Source organism: Camelus dromedarius, chromosome 16 (genome assembly GCF_036321535.1).
Source record: "Camelus dromedarius isolate mCamDro1 chromosome 16, mCamDro1.pat, whole genome shotgun sequence".
NCBI classification, from domain to species: Eukaryota; Metazoa; Chordata; class Mammalia; order Artiodactyla; family Camelidae; genus Camelus; species Camelus dromedarius.
The window spans coordinates 12,556,973-12,572,470 of NC_087451.1; the positions used below are offsets into that span (position 1 = coordinate 12,556,973).

The 15,498-nt window shown below is 35.5% G+C and overlaps 1 protein-coding gene and 1 non-coding gene across 2 annotated transcripts in view; one reads left to right on the forward strand and one right to left on the reverse strand.

The window, feature by feature from the left end:
- Window positions 1–15,498, forward strand: part of BRIP1 (BRCA1 interacting helicase 1) — a 132,754-nt gene that overhangs the window by 69,033 nt on the left and 48,223 nt on the right.
- On the reverse strand, window positions 9,069–9,145 carry TRNAG-ACC (transfer RNA glycine (anticodon ACC)). The gene has a single exon. It is a non-coding gene; the product is annotated as a tRNA-Gly (tRNA).

The following is a 15,498-nucleotide window of genomic DNA, read 5'->3' on the forward strand; positions in this document are numbered from 1 at the left end:
GCAGTTTGTCAAAATTATCATTTAGGCGTTTCTACCAATTTATGGTTTTAGTGGCTTTTGCTCCCAATAAGTAGTTCTGGACTGTGATTCTCTTTATTCACTGTCTCTCCAGATTTCAGCTAGCAGTTTGTCTTATGACTTCAGTTCTCTGATGTGTTCAAGCCATTGATTTTCTGTTCAGCTTTTTTCTTGGTGTAAGATGGGCGTGATGACTTTCAAGTTCTTTATATATCGGAGCTGAAAATGGAAGTCCTTATTTTATCTTTAAAAATGTATCTTCAACTGAGCTTCAGAATGTAGATAAAATTTACTTAAAAGATCAAACCAACACATTATAATAGTCTTTTGTCAGTGCTATTGTCAACTGTTAAACAGCACAGTGACTACAGTTATTAAATGCATCATGTCATCTTTTTTTATTTTAGAGGGATTTGTCACTGAAATACAGAAGACATGAGAGCTTACATTAGAATTTATTTCAAGGGGAAATTTGGGACCTACAAATTTAAATTTTCAGACCACACATTGCAGTGGTAAACAGTTTTTCCCTGTATGTCTAGATAATTACAATTCATGGTTTACTTAAACTTTATACTGTTTCACTGAAAGAAATGAAATGAATTTCGTTTTGTTACAAATTGCAGTATTTATTTAAGGACAAAAGTGAGAAAGCTGTTGTTCTAGACTCCCCCCTCCCCCCCATATTTCTTTCAGAGCCTTCTAAAGTTACTAAATATCATAATAGTTTCATGAAGAATACCATTCCTCCACTAAGATAAATTTGATTTTGACTCTCTATTGTTAAATTTGATTTTGACTCTCTATTGCTTTAGAACTCTCTGAGAGATCATTTTTATGGGTAGAAGAGTTTTTAAACTCTTTTTATGGATAGAAATGTTTCCATTAAATCATTTTGAAAAGAGACTCTCTGGTGCCAAAGTAGCAACTTGGATCTTTTTATTTGTACATTGCAGGCTCTGATTTTCTTTTACATCTTTATGAGTAAAAACCATTTTGCCTGAGGGAACATTTTACGTTCTCCACTGAATGTCAAAGAATAAAATGCAAATGCTTCCGTTCAGTCTCTAGTTATAATTTTTAGAAGTATTGTTTAATATTTAACTTGTGTGTTGAGAAATTTGCAACACTACTAGTTTAACGTTTCTCATTTTAAAACTATATTGCAGTTAACTTAAAGGAGAAACCAAAATTTGCCCTTTAAAACATTTTTCTTTTTCTTATGTAGAAACGTGAAATTTCTATAGATTATGGATCTGCCTTATTTTAAGTGATCAACCTAGCCTTTAACAGGAACGTTTTTCCCCACAGCGTTAAGTGAAAGGAATCTTCACAGTATTGATGTCTGTGGGATTGTGGTGGGGAGGTTGTATGTACATCTCTGAGAGATGAGGTGTAGTTCTTAAGAAATTCTCCTCTTTTTTTGTTAAACAGTATTCATTCATTTGTTTATTCCTTCATTAATGTATTCATTTGACAAATATTTGTTGGGCACATACTATATTCTGGGTAGACAGTTCAAATTACTTGGCCAAGATCACATTTTTAATTAGTGAAAGTACTTGCCTTAGAACTCTTAATTTTCTACTTGAATACTGTCTTCCTAGTAGCATTCTAGAGTTTGAAATATGAAATATGGTTGATTGGATGAGTAGCAATATGCACATGTACACAAATGCCTATGTTTTGATGTATTTTAGCAGTTATATTTGCTTTGCACATTCAGCTTTGTTTGTGAGCTAAGCTGTTATCCTTAGGAAGGTAGATGTAAGAGCTACTCTGGAGGAGTAGGCTGAAAAGCTGCTTTAATGAGTGAGTGATCAAATATTTTGAAAAACAGTAGAGTAATTGGAAAGTCACTATTTTAATCACCAATTTTTTGTTTTGTTTGTTTTGTATGCGTGTGTATAATCATTTATACCGTTTGTCTGTAAATAACATGCATACATTTATGCTACATCTGGCTACAAAAAAAGCTTTTTAAAAATATATTGGTTGTAATTTTTTAAGTGAGAAATCTAGGAAGAATAAGATCAGGGAAGTTAAGATTAAACTATAGTCAAGGATGGCCGTGTAACCAAGTTGGGCAAGGATCAAGTAATAAATCTAGAAGCTGAATTCAGTCTAACTGCTTGTGCATCCCTCACTCCCTAGCATTGATTCTAAACTGTATTTTCCATGGATGAAAGCATAGATATAGAAAGCACTTTTTGGGAAATAACAGGCAAATTGGTTACATTCAACTTATGATTAATTCACTACACATTTCTATATTAAAGCAATTTATTTGAACTTGATATGGGCTGGACAAACTTGGAGGCTCCAGGCATTCATCTTGGTTACAATCTTTACTGTCCATCTATAGCTAATCTTTGTAATAGAGACCAATGGAGTTTTACTTTTTGGCTGACAGTTTCAGATTGGCAGCTTTTGAATTTAAATGATTCGGTTGTTGTCAGGTGGGAAATTACCTTGATGCAACGGTAACCTCCAAATACACTAATCAGGCAGACTATCCAGAGGTAATAGGATAGAGAAGCTGACAGGCAAATTAAGATGCTTGAATCACGTAGTTTATTTAAATAAACTTAAAACACACACTTGGAAGCAAAGGGAAAGAGCTGAGGGTAAGTTAACACATTTAAGATAGGGTACAGCTAAATGGAAGGACCACATTACCTAAATCCCAGGTTGTGCAGTATTCAACAGCTTTCATTCTCTGCCACATTAGCATTCCTTCCTTACAGTACAGTTACAGAGACTAGAAATGAGTTTGAGCAACGTGGCCCAGTAGATGGAAAGTGCTCAAGGCTAATGACACACACTTTATTGAAGAAAAGCAGGGGCAAGTGTACTTGGCTAGAGCTGTGGCCCACCACTTAGCCCGGGGAGCAACTGTGGCTTTTATTTTCCTTTCTTGGGAAGAGGATACATGGGACCAGGATGGGTGTCAACAATGATGGCTGCATTAAGATTTCATGAGTATGTTTTTTATTGCCTCAGATATATTTAGTATATCTTGACTATTTGGTGGTTCGTGTATATATAGCGTATCTTGAATATTGACTGTCTACTTGATCCATCCATTCCTTTCCATCCATGTTCATACCTACGTACTATACTTTATGTACAGTAGCCATCTCAGATTAGCTTCTTTCACTTAGTAATATGCATCTAAGTTTCCTCCATGTCTTTTCATGGCTTGATGGCTCATTTCTTTTTAGCGCTGAATACTGTTCCATTGTATGGATGTACTATAGGTTGTTTATCCATTTACCTACTGAAGGTTTTGGTAATTATGAATAAAGCTTCTGTAAACATCCATGTGTAGGTTTTGTGTGGATTTTCAGTTCATTTGAGTAAATATCCAGGAGCTTAATTGCTGGATCACATGGTAAGTTTATGTTTAGTTTTATAGGAAGCTGCCAAATTATCTTTCAAAGTGTCTGTACTGTTTTGTATTCCCATCACATCTTTGTTGTTGTCAGTGTTTTGGATTAAGTGTGTAGTGGTACCTTGTTTTGATTTGCAGTTCCCTGTGATGACATAAGATGTGGAGAATCATTTCGTATGCTTACTGGCCATCTGTATGTCTTCTTTGGTGAGGTGACTATTCAAGTCTTTGGCTCCATTTTCAGTCAGGTTTGTTTTCTTATTGTTCAATCCAGGAGTTTTTAAAAATATATTTTGGGTAATAGTTCTTTATCAGATGTGTCCTTTGCCCAGGTGTATGTTTTCTCCCAGTCTGTGGCTTGTCTTCTCGTTCACGTATTGTGTTATACTATATCTACTGTCAGCCTTAGTTTGGTCCTCATCTCTAAATTAAATTATTGTTAAGTGGCCTTTCTACCTTCATTCTTTCTCTCACCAATTTTTCCTCCATACTGATCAGGTTACTCTCCTGTTTAACTCTCACTAAACCAGGAAAAATAGTCATAGCCATTTGTCATTTTCCTTTTTTATATTTTTAAGTCATTTTAGGAATAATTTATAAAAGTAAGAATAGAGATAGTAAAAAAATAACATTATTAGAAACTTTAAAAAGTTTAGACATAACAAAAACCCTTTGTATCAAGTAAATTTTGGTGTACTAATATAAAAAAATCAAAGAGTAATGTCACATGTCTTTAGCAACAATGAGATGGGAAGAGATGGTCAATGTTGCTGTCACAAAATATTGTGTGATGGAGTCTTTCCTGCTGAACTGAATGAGAATACCATGTTTTTTGCTTGTCCTTAGATATATATTAATTACATCAATTCTCGAATTTGGGAACTTTTGTCTAGGATATTATTATCTAAAGATTCATTCAAATCTGAGAACCTACACCACCCAATTTCACCATTGTTACTAGAATTGGAGTGTTGCTCTGTTCCTTTTCTTTTGTATTCTTATTCATCTAATAATTATGACACACCCTCATTTGTTAATTTCCTTTTCTTTGCTATTATGAGCATAAAATGAAAAATTTTCAGTTCTCAACACTTCAGTGAAAGCTAAAAACAGATTACAAATATGGTGTCTTCAGTTTTCTTTTCTACTTTCTAGAAAGATAATACAATACTTTGAACAATACTATAAGAAAAAAATGGTGGTTTATTATTCCATCATTCTCCTGTTTTCTTATTTTAGCTTTTCTTAGCATTATTAGGAATCGTTTGATGAGTAATAATAGATAATTTTGAAATTATTTGTAGGGTATTGATATAATTGAATGTTTCACAATGTAGAAAAAGTAATGTCAGTAAGATCCGATATTTCTTAGAATTATAGAAGAGTGCAGTTAATCCATGTGGTAATTGCAAGATACAGTATGTTTTATTTGGTTTTGTTGAAGTTAAATTTTCTCCTTTTTTGGAAAAAAAGTCATGAAGTATCTTTACAAGTGGTTAGAAATATTGAAAAAAAATGGGTCCATTGGACCCTAACGGTATACCAAGAGTTAAAAACTTTAGTAATTCCCAGTTTTCCGAAATATAGAGCTTAAAACTTTCTGTATTTCCTAGAAGCCTTGGTTAGCCTTACGCCTTATGGCCCCTAGCATTCCCTCATCCTACATACACCTATTTATAAGGTATATTGTATTGTTATGAGTGCCTTGAGCGGCCACGTATTTTCATTCCTACGTAGATACGGTAGGCAGAATTCCATGATGGCCCCCCACGATTCCTAACTCCCGGTGTACACACTCCTTCCCTCATTTATTCAATCAAATACTAATCTATGTACTGCTGTGGACGGATTTTACAAATGAAATCGGTTGACCTTAAAATAGGGAGATTATTTAGCTTGCTCTGATCTAATCACATGGGCCCTTTAAAAGCAGAGCGTTTTCTTAAGCTCTTTGCAGAAGAGAAAGCCAGAAAGGAATAATATCTAGCTGACCTGGAGAAAAGCAGATATCTGTGCTGTGAACTGATTGGTGGGAGGTGGGGCACATGATAAGGAACCCTTGAGCAGAGAGCAGTCCTAGCCAACGACTAGCAGAAAAATGGGAGCAGTTGTCCTACAGCCAGTAGGAAATAAATTCTGCCAACAACCAGTGACCTTGGAAGAGAACCCCAAGTCCCAGATGACAGCTGCAACCCCAGCAGGCACCTTCATTTCAGCTCAGTAAGACTCTGAGCAGAGCATCCAGTTTTGCTGTGCCTGGACTTCTGACCTATAGAAACTGAGATAATAAAAGGAATGCTGTTTTATGCTGCAGCATGGAGGATATTATGCTAAGTGAAATTAGCCAGTCACAGAAAGACGAACATTGTATGATTCCATTTGTATGAGAAATCTAGAGTAGTCAAATTCATAGAGACAGAAAGTAGAAGGGTAGTTGCCAGGGGCTGGGGGAAGAGGGGAGTGAGCTGTTTAATGGGTATAGTTTTAGTTTCGCAAGATGAATAGAGTTTTGGAGATTGGTTGTACAATAATGTGAATGTACTTAACATTATTGAGCTATACACTTATGTGTATTTTACCACAATTTAAAAAATTATTTTTAAAAGTGGGTCTTGTTTTAAGTCACTAGGTTTGTGGGTAATTTGTTATGTAGCAATAGTGTTTCATAGTGTTGTGTCTGCTCAAAATCCACTCTATTTTATTATCCAGGAATTTTATACTCTCTGTCCAGCTCAAAAGTTTATTCTATTAAACCATCCTTGACCCTGAGGCAAAGTTAGTCACTCTTTCCTCTGCCTAGCCAGATACATCTACAATAGCACTTACCACATTGTATTTTAAGCGTTTTTCTCTTAGGTCTTCTCCACTGGATTGTGCAGTGGTGTTTTTTCCAAAGCATTTCACCTTCCAGTTTATAGCAGTAGGTTTACAGCAGCTTCAGGTTGGCAATACCTGAAAGTAGTAACTTTTAGCAAAATTGTGGTGGTTATTTCTATTCATTTTCTTTTCTCAACCTAGATTCTACCTTAGATTCTAATAGTGCAGGTGTACTGATCTCATTTAGTTTAATTATTATCCTTTTTACAGAGGGATAGAAAGAGTTGCGCCCCCCCCCCCCACCTTTAAACTATCATTAACCTACTCAGGTAAGATATGAAACATGTAAATAAATTTGTGTGAATAAAATTTATTCTTTCAGATTTCAGATGACATTTACTAAGCTAATACTTCTTGACTAGTAGTAAAACTGGTCAAATACATACCTTTTAACCAAATGGTAGACATTGATAAACCAACTATGATCAGTCAACAGAAATACAGAATTCATGTTTTAAAGAGTTAAGAATTTGTCCCATGCATAATAGCTGTTGGGTTCTTATTATTTTCTTTTCAAGAGATTTCAACAAAGTCGGTGAAGAAATGTATGAGTTATTTCTAAAATTCAGTTTTATTTGAAAAGTTTTACATTTTAAGTATTGTGTATTTTTATTAAAATGTATGCGTAAGTGGCTCTGTAAATAAGCACATCAGTATCGGTAGTGCAGCTCTAGATTTTCATCGTCCTCATTCTTTCAACAAATTTATAAGAGGGAATACTCCTTGTCAGAGACTATATAGGACCTTTCATTTCTACATAGACAGCCAGCAGCTGCGAGGGACCTCGCTTTCACTTCAGGACAGCATTCTTCTGTACTGTTCTTCCTAGTGTATTACTGACTGTGTGTATATTCATTGACAGTTTGATCCTGAGCTTTCCCCCGGCCTCGTGAAGTGAAGGTGTGAAGTCAGCTATCACCAGATAGCTAGAGCATAGGAAGCTATTTCAATAGAAGTTAATGTTTTGATTTTCTCATATTTTACTTTTGAATACAGCAAGAATTAAGGATATACCCATTTTTGCTGTAATTTAAAGTATAATAAAGAAAATACTACTTATTTTTAATTTTTATTACTATTTAAAAGGAACTGTATGTTATTCCTAACATATGTCACCTATAGGGTACATACCAACTGAGTATAAGAAAGTAGACATTTCTTAAATATTAGTACTTCATGAAATGAATGTGAAGAATCATCTTTAGATGGAAAAATATGACAGGTTTTACCTATGAAATAAATTATGTGAAAAAGATTACAAAAGATGGTAGTCAGTTTAGGCAGGCCTATTAAAAGCATTAAGACTTGAGTACCGGCTGTTAAAGTGAGTAAATGGCGATATTATAAAATTAAACACATGCCAAAAAACATTTTCCAGAGGACTGGGATTGTAACAATACCATTAATGAGGGCAAAGAGGTCTTAATGCAATTTGCACTTTCTAAAGTTTCAAAAAGAGGCTTTGAGTTAGTGCGTTATTAATGTACTGAACATCTGGAACTGTGTAAAAGCTATGGACATTGAGCAAGTGCAGGATTTCCCCACTAGGTTGCATTCTGACTTACTGCCTCCCTGGTGAGATACTGGTTTTAAGAAGTTTGAAAAAGTAAAATGACAATATCCAGATAAGGCATAAACATTCCAAAGTGTCTTTTAATTTGTGAGATCTGGCTCAAAAAAAAAAAAAAGTTTCTAAAGTTACCAAATCCAAGTGATGTGAACGTCAGTTAGTAGCTTATATCCACTGTATCATCTGTATCACTGTGTGTAGGCTAGTCTCTGTGTATGTGAATAGTATTTGTTGTTTATGAGCTAAGTAAACTGTTTCATAACAGAGATAGTTTTTCATATATGTAAGTCTTAAAACCTGAGCGATGGTTGTGTCAGTGTTCTTTCCTCTAAGTTATTTGATGATTAAGTACCTAGTGGGGAGACTTAAAATTTAAAAGTCAGTTGAGGTATCTGAGTTTAGTTGTTTGTATTTGTATGAGTTTTCTGGTAAGGGGGAAGTAATTAAGATGTACAATATGAGTGTCACCTGCAGTGAGAATGGAAAAGCTGTAGACCTAATTTTTTTTTTACTTAAAACTGAAAACTTGCCACAGACCATTTTCACCAAAATAATCAGTATGTTTTTGCTGCTGAGTTGCATTCCATTTGCATGTTGCCCTTGTATAATCCTGAACAGAAGACCTTTAAGGTATTTTTTAAAACCTTCACTGACAAGTTAAAGATAAACACATTGTGTCCTATGGAAATGTTGTCTCATAGTTATCAAATTCCCCCACCCCATTTTTTTCTTTTGTTTTTGTTTTGTTTTTTCAGTGTTCCTTGTACCTCCTTACCTGAACTGAAATCTAGGTGTACCCAGAGGGCATGTCATTTCCTTATCAGCCCTTTCATGTTGTGACTGGTTTTTTCTCTGGAGTACCTCAGGTTTGGTATCCTATTTACTTTCCATTGCTCTTTCTAATTTTGCTCTCTCCATTTTTTTCTGAAGGAAGGAAGGGAAGCAGGCAGGAAGGGAAAAAAAGAAGCAAGGAAGGAAGGAAGGAAAGAGAGAAAATCATCAAGAAAAACTCATCTCTGAGCTCATGTCTTTTAATCATGTCATCCTTTCCCCTTCACCTTTATTGACATCTTTCAAATCACGTGAATACTCTTTTATTAATGATTTTGGCACTGACTTTACAGGTTTTTTAATTTTTTCCCTTCTTACCCCCACCCCCAACCTTCCGTTCTTTTTTAAGATTTTATTTTATTATATTGTTTTCATTAATGGAGATACTGGGGATTGAACCCAGGACCTCATGCATGGTAAGCATGTGCTCTACCACTGAGCTGTACCCACTCTCCACTCCCTGACCTTCTGTTCTTTTGAACCTTCTTTTTAAAATTCATTTATTAAATTCATTCAACAAATATTTATTGCATACTTTCTACATGTCAGGTTCTGTTCTAGGTACTGGACAATTAGCAGTGAGCAAAACAAAAATCATTGTCCTTATGGAGATTATATTCCAGGGGTGAGAGAAAATAAACTAGACACATAGAAAGACAGTAACATAGTAGATGGTGTCGTGGACTGAATGTTTGTGTCCTTCCCAAATTCAAGTGTTGAAGCCCTAACCTGCAGTGTGGCTGTATTTGGAAATGGGGTCTCTAAGGAAGTAATTAAGAGTAAATGAGATCATAAGGGTAGAGCCCTGATCTGGTAGCATTAGTGTCCCTATAAAAAGAGGTGCCAGAAATCTTTCTCTTTCCCCTATACCATGTGAGCACAGAGGAAAAACAAGGTGGCCGTCTGCAAGCCTGGAAGAGAGTCTCACTAGGAGACTCTGGGGGGCTTGTTAGAGAAGGTGGCATTGAGCAAACCCTAAAAGGAAGTGGGGAAGCAAACCGCTCTGATCTAAGGGAAGAATGTTCAGACAGAGAGAACCCTGTGGTAGAAGAGTGCCTGGTTTGTTTGATCCACAGTAAGGCTACTCTAGCTGGAGTGGAGGAGTGGTCAGGTGAGTATAACAGAGCATGACATCAGAGAAGTAGCTGGGGTACAATCGAGCCTCAGTAAGGATCCGGATTTTATTCTGAATGCAATAGGAAGCCATTGGAGGCTTTAGACTTAATTTTAAAAGGACTGTGCTGGCTGCTAGATGGAAAATGGACTGTAGAGAGCCTAAGGAGAAGCAAAGTGACTGTGTAAGAGTCTACTGTAGGAACTCACATGAGAGATGGTGGTGGCTTGGACCACAGTGGTAGCAGTATTTGGAGTCTAGACATCATTTGAAAGTAGTGCCGGCAGAATTTGCTGATGGATTGGATGTGCAGTACGATAGAAAGAGAGGGAATAAGATTTTCTTGCTGGGCTTTTTAAAAAAAAATTTGTACTCTACTGCTGGTCAATCTCATCTATGTTCATTCTTTTAGTAACATCTGTTGTCTTGGATTCTCAATTTATAATTCAATTGTGACCTCTAAGTACTACATTCAAAAGGAAAAACAGCTCTTTGTGTCTCCCCTACTCTCAGTAATCTACTACAGCACAGTTTCTGACACCTGATGTGTGGGTTTCAGTACATCAAGCATTCTGCGACACCAGCACGATGTCCTTCAGTTTAACTCAATTATGACAATATCTACCTAGAGCATGGCATCGGATACCAGAGGTTAAGGGCTCCATCCCACAAGACTGCCCCCACGTCGCACACCAATTTCATCTGTCCAGGTTGTTACCTGTGTATCTGATTGACTGGCTATAAATTGGAGGCTCCCACAACCCCTTCCTCAAGTTCAATTAATTTGCTAGAGAGGTTTACAGAACTCAGAGAAACGCTGACTTACATTTACCAGTTATTATAAAGGATATTATAAAAGATACAAATGAACAGCCACGTGAAGTATATGGAGTGAGGTCTGGAAGGGACCCAAGCACAGGAGCTTCTGTCCTCATAGAACTGGGGTATACCAACCCTCTGACATGTGGATGCATTCACTAACCCAGAAGCTCTCTGGACTCCCATTCTTTTTGGTTTTCATGTAGGCTTCATTACATAGGCATGATTGGTTAAAGCATTGGCCATTGGCAGGTGACTCAACCTCTAGCCCCTTTCCTCTCCCTGGAGGTCAGAGATGTACTGAAAGTGTGTGTGTGTGGATGTGTGTGTGTCTGTCTATCTGTCTCTGTGTGTTTAAGCTTCCCTACACCAACAAGCAATTCTTGGACACCAGCAGGATAGTCAAGAATTCAACTCAATTCTGACACTAGCTACCCAGAGACAGAATGAGATTCCACAGGTAAAGGGCCCCATTCCACAAGCCCACCCTCCATTTCAGACACCAGTCACAACCCCACGTTGTTACCTGTACTTCTGACAGATTGGCTGTACACCAGAGGTTTCCATGACCCATTCCTCGGATTCGATTAATTTGCTAGAACAGCTCACAGAACTCAGGAAAACTTGTTTACTCACTCCAACTTATTATAAAAGGATCTTAAAGGATACTAATCGGAAACCAGATAGAGAGATAGTAGGGCAGGGTCCCTAACAACAGAAGGGGTGGAACTGAAAGCTTCATCCCTCTGATCACATGGTTGGCCCCACTGACAACTAGCTCCTATCCTTAGGTGCTTTCCAAAAGTCACCTCATTAACATAAGACATCTTTATTACAACACTTAGGAAATTCCAAAAGTTAGGGAACCTGTGAGCCAGGAGCAGTGGATGAAGACAAAATATGTATGAGCAATATATTTGATTATCTGAATAACGAAATATATATTTTTCTTATAAATCACAATATCACAGTTCCGCTGGCAACCAGCCACCATCCTTAGATTACCTGTGGGCGGGCCAAGAGTCACCTGATTGACATGCACTCAGGTGTGGTTGAAAGGGGCTTGCTGTGAATAAATCATTTCACCTTTGCGACTCTGGAGCTGTTTCAGGAACTGAGAGCAAATGATTCCCCCTATAGCTCTTATTGCTCAGGAAATCCCAGAAGTTTTAGAAGCTCTGTACAATAGAAACAGGGACAAAGATCAAATATATATAAATATCACTACACCCATATATTCCATTGCTAGATCAACATATCAATATGAGTATTTCAAAGGTGTCAAAATTACAATCTTTCCTCCTTTTCCAGTGTTGCTTTTATGAGTGAATGGTACCACAGTTTATATTTGGACTAATTAGATAACTAGGGGGCATCTACGAATCTTTTCCTCCCTTTCCTATCATATTCAATCTAATATCACACATTGTTCATTTTAAGTTTTAAATATTTTTATAATCTGTTTACTTTTCTTTTTCTACAGTATAATTTCAAAAAGGTGAAATCATGACTCACATTAAATATAGAGTGAACACCTGTCAAAGAATTTATTCAATATATTGATTAATGAGGGAATGAGTATGATATTAAAGCAAATTCAGGGAGCATTTAAGGAGCTTTGTACTTATAGACAACTTAATAAAGGAATAGAATATAAGATCACAGGCCTGAATACAAATCTGGTTAATGTACTCTGTCGATAAACTGTAACCTTTGGGGTTATCTTTCCTCTTGGACAGAAATCATTTGCATTTCTACTGGACAAAAATATATGTTAATACATGTATGTATACGCATAACTGGGACATTGTGCTGTATGCCAGAAATTAACACATTGTAATTGACTGTACTTCAATTTAAAAAAAAAGTAATTTCAATAAGTCTGGCTCTTAATCAACAGTATACAGTGAGTTCAATAAAGTACATTTCACTGTTCAATCCTTGGATGGATCTTTGCCTTCATATGAAATTGACAGGTTATGCTGTTTTATTTTGTTTTTTCACTTTACTCTCAGGTTTTGTATAATTTTTTTAACATATTCTAATTCAAGCTACATCTATCTCTGGATTATTGTATTACTAACCTAAATGTACCCAGTCTAACTCTTCCTCTAACTCATCCACATTAATACCAGAGTAATGTTGTTCAGTCTTTATGTTTTTAATTGTGAAATATAACGTGCAAATAAGTGTATAAAACTAATATATGCACATTTTAAATATAAAATAATGAACACAAAAGACCCATCACTCAGCTTAAGAAGTAGAACGTTACTTGTGTATTAGAGGTCTGCATGTGCCCCTTCACAGTCATGTTCTCCCATCTGTAGAGATATTAGTTTTGCTTGTTTTTTTAAAAATAGTATATATGTATATGTAATTATATATTATATACTCTTAAATAATATATTGTTTCTGAACTTTATATAAATGAAATCATTTGTGTGTTGTTTATCTATGGCTTGCTTTTTTAACCTAGTATCTATAGATTTGTATTTATCCTTGTTGATACATTTGTTACTAGTTTTTTTATGCATGTGAGGGTGTGTTTATATTTTTTCCATTTATAAAATGGTGGTAAAATATATATAACATAAAACTTGCCATTTAATCATTTTTAATTGTACAATTCAGTGTCTTTAAGTACATTTGCAGCATTGTACAACCATCACTATTACCCATTTCCAAAACATCTTCATCATCCTAATCAGAAACTCTGTATTCATTGAATAATAACTCCTCATTCTCTCCTCCCCTCAGATCCTGACAACTTACATTCTCTTTGAATTTGTCTATTCTGGGCACCTCATAAAAATGGAATCATACCATATTTATCCTTTTGTGTCTGGCTTATTTCATTTACCGTAATGTTTTCAGGATCATCCACATTGTACCATGTTATCAGAATTTCATTTTTTATGGCTGAATATTATTTCATTGGATGTATTTACTACTTTATCTCTTCATTGTTGATAGATGCTTGAGTTGTTTCCACCTTCTGGCTATTGTGAGTAAGGCTGCTATGAACATTGATATACAACTGTCTGAATCCTTGCCTTTGGTTCTTTTGATGGTACACCTAGGAGGGGAATTGCTATATCATATGGTAATTTTATGTTTATAATTTTTGGAGGAACAGCCAAACTGTTTTCCATAGTGGCTGTACCATTTTACATTTCACTAGCAATGTACGAGTATTCCAATTTCTCCACATCCTTGCCAACACTTATTTTCTGCTTTTTTGATGTAGCCATCCTAATGGGTGTCAGGTGGTATCTCACTGTAGTTTTGATTTGCATGTTCCTAATAATTAATGAAGTTGTGCATCTTTTCATGTGCCTATCGGTCATTTCTGTCTCTTCTTTGGAGAAATGCCTATTCAAAGTCCTCTGCCCATTTTTTAATTGGATTATCTGTTTTTGAGTTGTAGGAATTCTTTATACATTCTGGATATTAATCTCTTACCAGGTAAATGACTTGCAAATATTTTTTCCCATTCTGTGGCTTACCTCTTCACTTTCTTGATAGTGTGTTTTGACACATGAAAGTTTTTTCTTAAATTTTGATAAAGTTTAATTCTTCTATGCTTTTCTTTTTTTGTTTTGTTTTCTTGGGGTGTGGTTTGTGGTTTCTTTTTTAAGAGGAAAAAGAAAATCTTGAAATGAATTTGACTGCAGAAGCTTATGTTTCTGCAGCCATAGTAGATATTAATAATTCAATAAAATATTACAGTAATTACTATACTTTGTAAAATCACAACAGTACACTTTAGTGCAACTCCCACCAATCTCCCTGCAACTGCCATTAATAAATAAACACAGTTCCTTATATTAAATTTATTGTTTAAAAGCTAAATATTTTATCAGCACTAATATTATATATATTTTTTTGCTTTGGGATTTAAAACTTTTTTAAAATAATTTTTTATTGAAGCTTAGTTGATTTACAATGTTAGTTTCAGGTGTACAGCAGAGTGATTCAATAATACATATACATACGTATATATTTTTCTTTTCAGATTCTTTTCCATTATGTTATTACAAGAAATTGAATATAGTTCCCTGTGCTACACAGTAGGTCCTTGTTGTTCATCTATTTTATGTATAGTAACATGTGTCTGTTAATTCCCAACCCCTAATTTATCCTTCCCCGCCCTTTCCCATTTGGGAACCATAGTTTGTTTTCTATGTCCATGAGTCTGTTTTTGGTTTGTAAATAGAATTTGTATCTTTTTTTTTTAGATTCCACGTATAAGTGATATCATATGATACTTGTTTTTCTCAGACTTACTTCACTTAATATTATAATTTCTAGGTCCATCCATGTTGCTGCAAATGGCATTATTTCATTCTTTTTTATGGCTGAGCAATATTCCTTTGTTTATATATACCACATCTTTATCCAGTCATGTATCAATGGACATTTTGCTTGTTTCCATGTCTTGGCTATCGTAAATAGTGCTCCTGTGAACCCTGGGGTGCGTGTGTCTTTTCGAATTATAGTTTTCTCCAGATACATGCCTAGGAGTGGGATTGCTGAATCATATGGTAAGTCTATTTTTAGTTTTTTAAGGAACACTCCATACTGTCCTCCATAGTGGCTTCACTGATTTACATTCCCACTGTAGGAGGGTTCCTTTTTCTCCACACCCTCTCCAGCATTTATTATTTGTGAATGTTTTAGTGATGGCCATTCTCATTGGTGTGAGGTGACACCTCATTGTAATTTTGATTTGCATTTCTCTAATAACAATACTGAGCATCTTTTCATGTGCCTATTGGCCATCTGAATGTCTTTTCTTTGTTGCCTGTGCTTTTGGTTTCGTATGCAAGAAATCATTGCCAAAACCAATGTCCTGAATATTTTGCTCTATGT